Genomic DNA, 9,103 nt, shown 5'->3' on the forward strand with positions numbered 1-9,103 from the left:
TGGCGCAGCTGCATGCTGGGATGGACTTCGTCGCCTCCTTGGTTTCGGACGTCCAGTCCAGCCTCCTGGCCGTCAAGTCCTACCGGGGGCTGCCACCTGACCGGTCCACTCTAGACTTGCCAATAACCTCCACCCTAGGGCCCGTTCCCCCAGGTAGGGTTCCGTACGCTCCCATGATTGCTCCCTCGCTTTTCCCTGCCGCATCCAAACTGCTTTCATTACAACAATGTAGGGCCCTTCATGCAGGCGCAGCATGTTGCAGGGCTCACCCCCAGATGATGTGTCCTCAAGATCCAGGCCATCCTGTCCAGGCGGGGTCGGTGTGGTTCTGCTAGAATCCCTGCGCCAGAATCATTATGACCCACAGCTCGCACAGTTCCTGGTCTGCGGGTTCACCACGGCTTTCCACACAGGCCTGGTAGGTCTCCCACAGGCCTCTTGGGAGGGGCCCAATCTTCTGTCGGCTATCGAGGATCCCAAGCCGGTGGGGACTCTGATCAGGTCAGAATTGGACAAGGGGTTCCTCATCGGTCCCTTTGCCTTCGCGCCGTTTGACCTCTGGAGGATTCTCCTCCGAGGAGTTTCCAATGAGTTACGCCTTCATAGTCGAGGCCATCCAACTCATTCTTCAGGTGGGTCGCGGGGCATGGTTGGCCAGGAGGACATCGCTGATGCTTTCAGTTGCTGCCATCCATCCACAGCTTGGAGGTTCCATGGCATCAAGTGGCAAGTCCGGTTTTTTCTTTGCCAATCGCCTGACATTCGGGTCCAAGAGCAGCCCCTGGCGGTTCGTCCAGTTCGCGCAGGCATTACATTGGATCCTGTTCAACCACTGCAACTGTCCTCTGGTCATCCATTACTTGGATGACTTTCTTCTAGTTTAAAGCCCAGACTGCCAGCCGAGCAAGCTCCAGGCGCTGCCCCAGCGGTTTGCTCAATTTATGTTCCGGTGGCACCCGCAAAGACGCAAGGCCCCAAGACGGTAATCTTTTACACCATCAACGATGTTTGGCCGAAGTCCAACATTTCTCCATGTTGGAAGACCCCGAAAGTAGGTCGGTTTTCTGTCCCAAACGGTTAGGGGGTGTTCAGAAGGGCAGTCACGCGGTCGTCCCGAGCAGGCAGGCTGTGTCAGGGGATTATTTAGAAGCTTTCCACCTCCCTAGATGGTCTTCTTTTTGGGCTCCTTTCCAGCACTGTCATAAAGGCTGCCATGTACCTTAGTTCCGCGGGTTCTTAGGACACAGCGAATTCACCCACAGTTCAGCCAGGTCCAAGGGTTTAACCGGGGGTCAGCTGGTATGGCACAACGACCATTTCTCCTCACAGCTCCTCACTTCCAACCTCACAGGTGGGACCACCAGTGGAGGTGAAGTTCTTCCAGTCACCTACGCGTGGTGCCCGGTCCAGGTGCTCAGGAGCTGGCTGGCCAGCTCTGGGGACTCCACCCCTGACCGCCCATTGCTCCCGTTCCAGGTCTCGGCCCTCACGGCTTTGCAGTTTCATCTTCCACGTTCGCACCCTGGCGGCGGGCTTGGGTTTCAACCCCAAGACCATTTCAGGACACTCTTTCCGTATTGGAGCTGCTTCCGTGGCTTCAAAGCACAACGTCCCCGGCCACATCATCTGCAATGGGTCGCTGGCGCTCCTCAGGCTTCTCACTTTACATACCTACCCTCAGGCCGAGATATCCCAGGCATTCCACAGTTTGGTATTGTAACTTGGTCAGCTGCATAAAGGTTTTTCTCTCCCTACTCATATGTATTTTTGCCCCCTTTTAGGCTTACCCGCGGCATGGCTAAGGGCACCTCTCCAGCCATATTAGGTTAGGCAGGTTGGTTTCCTCTCTCAGGTCTCGGCACGTTCGGGGCACTAGCTCTCTGCCGTAGCCATGACCACAAGTAGCCTAAGGCTGACATGTCAGCCTGCATTTGTGGGAGGGGCGTAGGCGCTCTTAAAAGGAGGCACGCCCTCTCCCCATGTGCGTGCGTTTCTGGTGCCCCACCCACCCTTCCCTTTTCTCTTTCATACTCCTCAGGGTATGCCCCCTTTTAGGCTTACCCGCGGCATGGCTAAGGGCACCTCTCCAGCCATATTAGGTTAGGCAGGTTGGTTTCCTCTCTCAGGTCTCGGCACGTTCGGGGCACTAGCTCTCTGCCGTAGCCATGACCACAAATATATATATGCATGCCCCAGTAGGCATGCATATATATTTATGTATACCTGCCACCCTTCCTCAACACCCACTGCTACCCATTAATAAAGAGACAAGCTACATATTTCAGGAGACTGCATCAGACTGTAGTGCTAGCTGTACTCCCTTTAGGGTACATTCACACAACCCCCCCAAAAAAAGGTGACCAAATAACCATTAAAAACAGCCTGAATGGGGGCCATCGTTTCATGAAAATAGCCAAAAATAAGACATGTCCTGCTTTTTGACCCCTGTTATTCACCATTCACTTCAATAGTACTGAAAACTGTTGTATAGCAGCCATTAAAAAGGCTGTTTTTCATGCGTCTTCTGCGCCAAAAAACGCCTTTAAAAAGCCTCCCATTAATTTCAAGAAGCAGCATACTCTATCTTGGGGTGGAATCTACACTGATTCTCCCATTGAAATGAACGGCAAGCTGAAAAAATAGGAATCTGAAAAAAACAAGGAGTTTTTCAAAATGATACACAATGCCATTTATGGTTTCAATCTCCCTGCCTCTCCTCGGTTTCTGAACCATATTACTCACTGTCCTAAATGCTCGACCCCAGCTACTGGCTAATGGCATGAACATTGGTAAGGTCATGGGGGTAGATTTATCAAGACGGGTGTAAAATGAAACTGGCTTAGTTGCCCATAGCAACCAATCAGATTCTGCCTTTCATTTTTCCCAGCTCATTTTTGAAAATGAAAGGTGAAATCTGATTGGTTGCTATGGGCAACTAAGCCAGCTTTCCTTTACACCAGTTTTGATAAATCTTCCCCATAGTTTTCTGGAAGGACTTGATAACATATGCAGTCCAACTGGACAGTATCTCTTCTGTTGGAACCACAACCCTGCCTGTTTCACTTTATCCGCTTGCTGAGCCCTAATTTCCTTCTTTTCTCCACACGGTCTTACTGGTAGCTAAGCAGGTCTTGCTACAGGAGTGGTTGTCTCCAAAAATGTTTCACATTTCTAAACTCTGCTTGGCAATGATTGGATTGAGGCAGGTGGACATAAGGAACGTTCTGCTACCAAGTTCTTAAAAAAAATGGCAAACCGATATTACATCACACCTTTCCCCTCAAGAGATAGAAGATGTTGTTAACCCTTTCCGATACACTATATGGTATCTTACCTCTGGCATGAAGGGTACTCTTGGGGCATTAAGACTGCAGTGAGGTCATATTTTCCCTGGTTAAAGGATTTGCATTCTGGAGGTATCTCAGGATGACTCTTATTGCACATCTTATCTTATTAAAAGAATTCCACATTTTTTTTCTTTCCCCTTTCCATATTACCTGTATGCAATTGTGATGCAGCAAACCGTTTCACTCAATGGATCTTTGATGCTTAGAGCCCAGATAATTGTCTGTTATGTTATCCTCCTGTTATAAACTGGTTTTGTTTTCTCTTTGAAAATGTTTAATAAAAAGATGTACAAAAACAATGCATCTTTTTTTTAAAGGGGATCTGTCACCAGGCTATCACTGGTAACAAAAATTGTATACTAATAGGTAAGTATGTAGAATAAGTTCACTGAGGAATTGATTACCCTTAAAACTCAGCATTTATTAATAATATCTTAAAACTATAAACTACAAATTGCCTTGGTATTCAAAAGCAGGAAGTGCTAAAAAAAAAAAAAATAGAACAAAGACAGGTGCACTCTGCGGTCTTATTAACCCTCGTACTAGTGTAAAATGGAGAATTAGCCAAATATCCTGCTTGGAGGACATGTCTGAGCCCGAGCACCGCGCCAAGGTTTCTCAAGTAGCTCGGGACCTAACGCTAAACCTACCTTAGCCGTATGGGCAATACCAGGAGCCAGTGGGCAAATTACAGGAGCGCAAGGTCCGACTCAAAGCAATCTCCCAGTAACCTCCAGCATGGGACCATGCATACAGTGGGAGGAGGGAGAGAGCTCTGAGCCCCACCCAAGACTGGCTGATATAGCCCGGGCCTCACATGTGCACCAGAATTCTGCCTGTGGATGGAAATAAAGGCACATTCAGACTAGGAGTTTCTACACCTCCAAAAAATTCAAAATACAAACTACAAATTGATGTGGTATTAAAAAGCAGGCAGTGCTAAACCCCATATGCAGTGATGCATTTCACTTGTGGTCCGCTGCTAATGGCGATCCCCAGCAAAAATGCATACAATGGAGGATGCTTGCAGCGGACCACAAGTACCACAATGGACATCCTACACAGGATAGCAAATGTGTGGATGTGAAAACACAGTAAAAATAATATAACAAAAACAAAGACAGGTGCACTCTGCGGTCTTAATAACTAACCCTCATACTGTAGCTCGAGTTACTTGAGAAACCTTGGCGCGGTGCTCGGTCTCAGACATGTCCTCCAAGCAGGATATGTTGGCTAATTCTCAATTTTACACCAGTATGAGGGTTAGTAAGACCGTAGAGTGCACCTGTCTTTGTTTTTTTTTTGTTTTTTTACTGTTTATCACATCCACACACTTGCTATCCTGTGTAGGATGTCCATTGTGGTACTTGTGGTCCGCTGCAGGCATCCTCCATTGTATGCATTTTTGCTGGGGATTGCCATTAGCAGCGGACCACAAGTGCAGGATCTGCCCCCCCCCCCCCTGTATAGATGCACCACTGCATATGGGGTTGAGCACTGCCTGCTTTTTAATACTACGCCAATTTGTAGTTTGTATTTTGAATTTTTTGGAGGTGTAGAAATTCCTAGTCTGAATGTGCCTTTATTTCCATCCACAGGCAGCATTCTGGTGCACATGTGAGGCCCGGGCTATATCAGCCAGTCTTGGGTGGGGCTCAGAGCTCTCTCCCTCCTCCCATTGTATGCATGGTCACATGCTGGAGGTTACTGGGAGATTGCTTTGAGTCGGACCTTGCACTCCTATAATTCTCCCACTGGCTCCTGGTATTGCCCATACGGCCCAGGTAGGTTTAGCGTTAGGTCCCGAGCTACTAGAGAAACCTTGGCGCGGTGCTCGGTCTCAGACATGTCCTCCAAGCAGGATATGTTGGCTAATTCTCAATTTTACACCAGTACGAGGGTTAGTAAGACCGCAGAGTGCACCTGTCTTTGTTTTTGTTATATTATTTTTACTGATTATCACATCCACACATTTGCTATCCTGTGTAGGATGTCCATTGTGGTACTTGTGGTCCGCTGCAGGCATCCTCCATTGTTTGCATTTTTGCTGGGGATTGCCATTAGCAGTGGGCCACAAGTACAGGATCTGCCCCCCCCCCCGGGATAGATTCACCACTGCATATGGGGTTGAGCACTTCCTGCTTTTTAATACCACGCCAATCTGTTTTTGTTATATTATCTTAAAACTATGTATAACTATATTCCCACAAATAACTTGAAAGAAATGAAGCTAAAATAAAATGGAGATCAACATATGGGACACATATATAGAGTCAATAATGTATCACCACTAGTGTGGTTACTCACGATCTCATGAACCTCTTATGGTGAAGAAGTTGCATTCATCAGGTACCAGATGAAGATCGCTTGGATGTTTTAGGCAGGGACTTGAATGCTTTTTGCAGAGGCTTGTAGTTTAAAGTCCTCCAGGTGCTCAGAAGTGGGTCATCAATATGCAGGAGTCCGCTTTTAGGCATCAGGTAGTCTGTCCCTCAATGATTATACTGGCCCTGCCTAAAAGCGGAGTAATCGCCCCGAAAGGGGCGGCCCCACTTCTCGGTGGCTGTCACATTAAATAAACAATCCCTACCTGTCCAATAGTTCCCAGTCCTTAATGATGCCAGTTTTAATCAAATGTCCCAAATAATATGTCGTCTCCAAGGTCTCAACGTGTTTTCCCTATTAGATAATCCGGTTCATCAGGGGACCCAATGAAGAAAGAAGCACGATGGCATAGATGGTATAAGGCCAATGGATACGAACCTGCAGTGTTAACAGACTCCCGCCGCAGGTTTAAATACCCTGTCTCTAATGGCAGTTCAGGTTCAATGCGCAGGCGCCGCTATGATGCATGCATGTTCTGCCTCGCCCCCAGCAAAGGTACATAGACTACAACAGGAAAGGGGCAGAGTTAAGCCCAGATGCATCATCTGCTCCACTACGCCTGCCGCGCATGCGCCCTTTCGCTATGCGGGCATAGGTGTCTAAGGGCAAGCGGTATTAGAACGCTGGAGTGGGCATGAGTGAACCGTGATGATATTGCTCTAAGTAAGAGCCAGAACAGCGCATGCACATATCTCCGTGCTTCAGGTATTGAGCAACACTAACATAAATACATGTCCGCACCAATATATCTATTACCTCCATGTGTGCTGGGAGCTGTTGCTGTTATTTAGGATGACGAATGTAATAAATATATCCCCATTAGATTATATTCTATAAATTTATAGGGGGGAAAAACAAGCCAATGACCTATAATTTATAGACAGGGTAATGTAGATATGGGCATAAAAAAGTTTAGTCCTATAAAACATTGGCTGTGGGTACAAAAAAACATAAAGATGGGTTATTAAAAGACATCCTTAACACTAAAAAGATTTATCAAGGGGTTGTTTAATAGATAAATCCCAATCCATTGATGATCAAAATGATGTTAGATCATTCTTTGATCAAATACATCTCAGATTCTGACCGGAAATATTTATGTCATAGTGGTCCAATTTTAAAGCCTATTAGAAATCAAATCTTAATAAATGTATTGAATTGACAGGGACCTGGATTTTTACCGAAAACTGATAAATGAGAGAATCATTTCAGAAGAGAGAGCAAAAGAAAAGCGGCACTTGGTGAGTGCCGCTTTTCTCTTGCTCTCTCTTCTGAAATGATTGGACTCAATACTTTATTTAGCTGAGCACCACCGTAAGTACCGCATGAGAAGCCATAGGAGTGTGAATCCTGTTGGATGTTAAAAACCGCACTACGCAGTGCCGACTGTTTCTTTATCTTTAAACACTAGTAAATGAGAGTGTCTCATTAAGTCCCAATGGGTTAACTGTTTTCAATCTGAACATCCACTCAGTCTCCTTTTGGAGAATTATTTTCTCTGTCGGGGGCTTGGTGATGGACAAAATTTTTTAATGATGCAAAATTTGATCGATTTTGGATCTCCACTGTGTTTCTCATGTTCATGTCTAAAAATAGGGGTATCGCTTTTATGCCTGATGTCACCAAGGTGATCCCCTATTCTTCTCCGTAGTTCTCTCACGGTTTTGCCTACATATTGCAATGGACAAGTGCAAGTACATAGATAAACAACTCCCGTGGTTTTGCAATTAGCAAACTCAAGGATATTGTATTCCCTTTGTGTACTAACACTTAAAAAACTCTTAGTAGTGTGTACAGGGAGTGCAGAATTATTAGGCAAGTTGTATTTTTGAGGATTCATTTTATTATTGAACAACAACCATGTTCTCAATGAACCCAAAAAACTCATTAATATCAAAGCTGAATATTTTTGGAAGTAGTTTTTAGTTTGTTTTTAGTTTTAGCTATTTTAGGGGGATATCTGTGTGTGCAGGTGACTATTACTGTGCATAATTATTAGGCAACTTAACAAAAAACAAATATATACCCATTTCAATTATTTATTTTTACCAGTGAAACCAATATAACATCTCAACATTCACAAATATACATTTCTGACATTCAAAAACAAAACAAAAACAAATCAGTGACCAATATAGCCACCTTTCTTTGCAAGGACACTCAAAAGCCTGCCATCCATGGATTCTGTCAGTGTTTTGATCTGTTCACCATCAACATTGCGTGCAGCAGCAACCACAGCCTCCCAGACACTGTTCAGAGAGGTGTACTGTTTTCCCTCCTTGTAAATCTCACATTTGATGATGGACCACAGGTTCTCAATGGGGTTCAGATCAGGTGAACAAGGAGGCCATGTCATTAGATTTTCTTCTTTTATACCCTTTCTTGCCAGCCACGCTGTGGAGTACTTGGACGCGTGTGATGGAGCATTGTCCTGCATGAAAATCATGTTTTTCTTGAAGGATGCAGACTTCTTCCTGTACCTCTGCTTGAAGAAGGTGTCTTCCAGAAACTGGCAGTAGGACTGGGAGTTGAGCTTGACTCCATCCTCAACCCGAAAAGGCCCCACAAGCTCATCTTTGATGATACCAGCCCAAACCAGTACTCCACCTCCACCTTGCTGGCGTCTGAGTCGGACTGGAGCTCTCTGCCCTTTACCAATCCAGCCACGGGCCCATCCATCTGGCCCATCAAGACTCACTCTCATTTCATCAGTCCATAAAACCTTAGAAAAATCAGTCTTGAGATATTTCTTGGCCCAGTCTTGATGTTTCAGCTTGTGTGTCTTGTTCAGTGGTGGTCGTCTTTCAGCCTTTCTTACCTTGGCCATGTCTCTGAGTATTGCACACCTTGTGCTTTTGGGCACTCCAGTGATGTTGCAGCTCTGAAATATGGCCAAACTGGTGGCAAGTGGCATCTTGGCAGCTGCACGCTTGACTTTTCTCAGTTCATGGGCAGTTATTTTGCGCCTTGGTTTTTCCACACGCTTCTTGCGACTCTGTTGACTATTTTGAATGAAACGCTTGATTGTTCGATGATCACGCTTCAGAAGCTTTGCAATTTTAAGAGTGCTGCATCCCTCTGCAAGATATCTCACTATTTTTGACTTTTCTGAGCCTGTCAAGTCCTTCTTTTGACCCATTTTGCCAAAGGAAAGGAAGTTGCCTAATAATTATGCACACCTAATATAGGGTGTTGATGTTATTAGACCACACCCCTTCTCATTACAGAGATGCACATCACCTAATATGCTTAATTGGTGGTAGGCTTTCGAGCCTATACAGCTTGGAGTAAGACAACATGCATAAAGAGGATGATGTGGTCAAAATACTCATTTGCCTAATAATTCTGCACGCAGTGTATATAGGGACATG

Source organism: Bufo bufo, chromosome 4, assembly GCF_905171765.1.
Source record: "Bufo bufo chromosome 4, aBufBuf1.1, whole genome shotgun sequence".
NCBI lineage: Eukaryota > Metazoa > Chordata > Amphibia > Anura > Bufonidae > Bufo > Bufo bufo.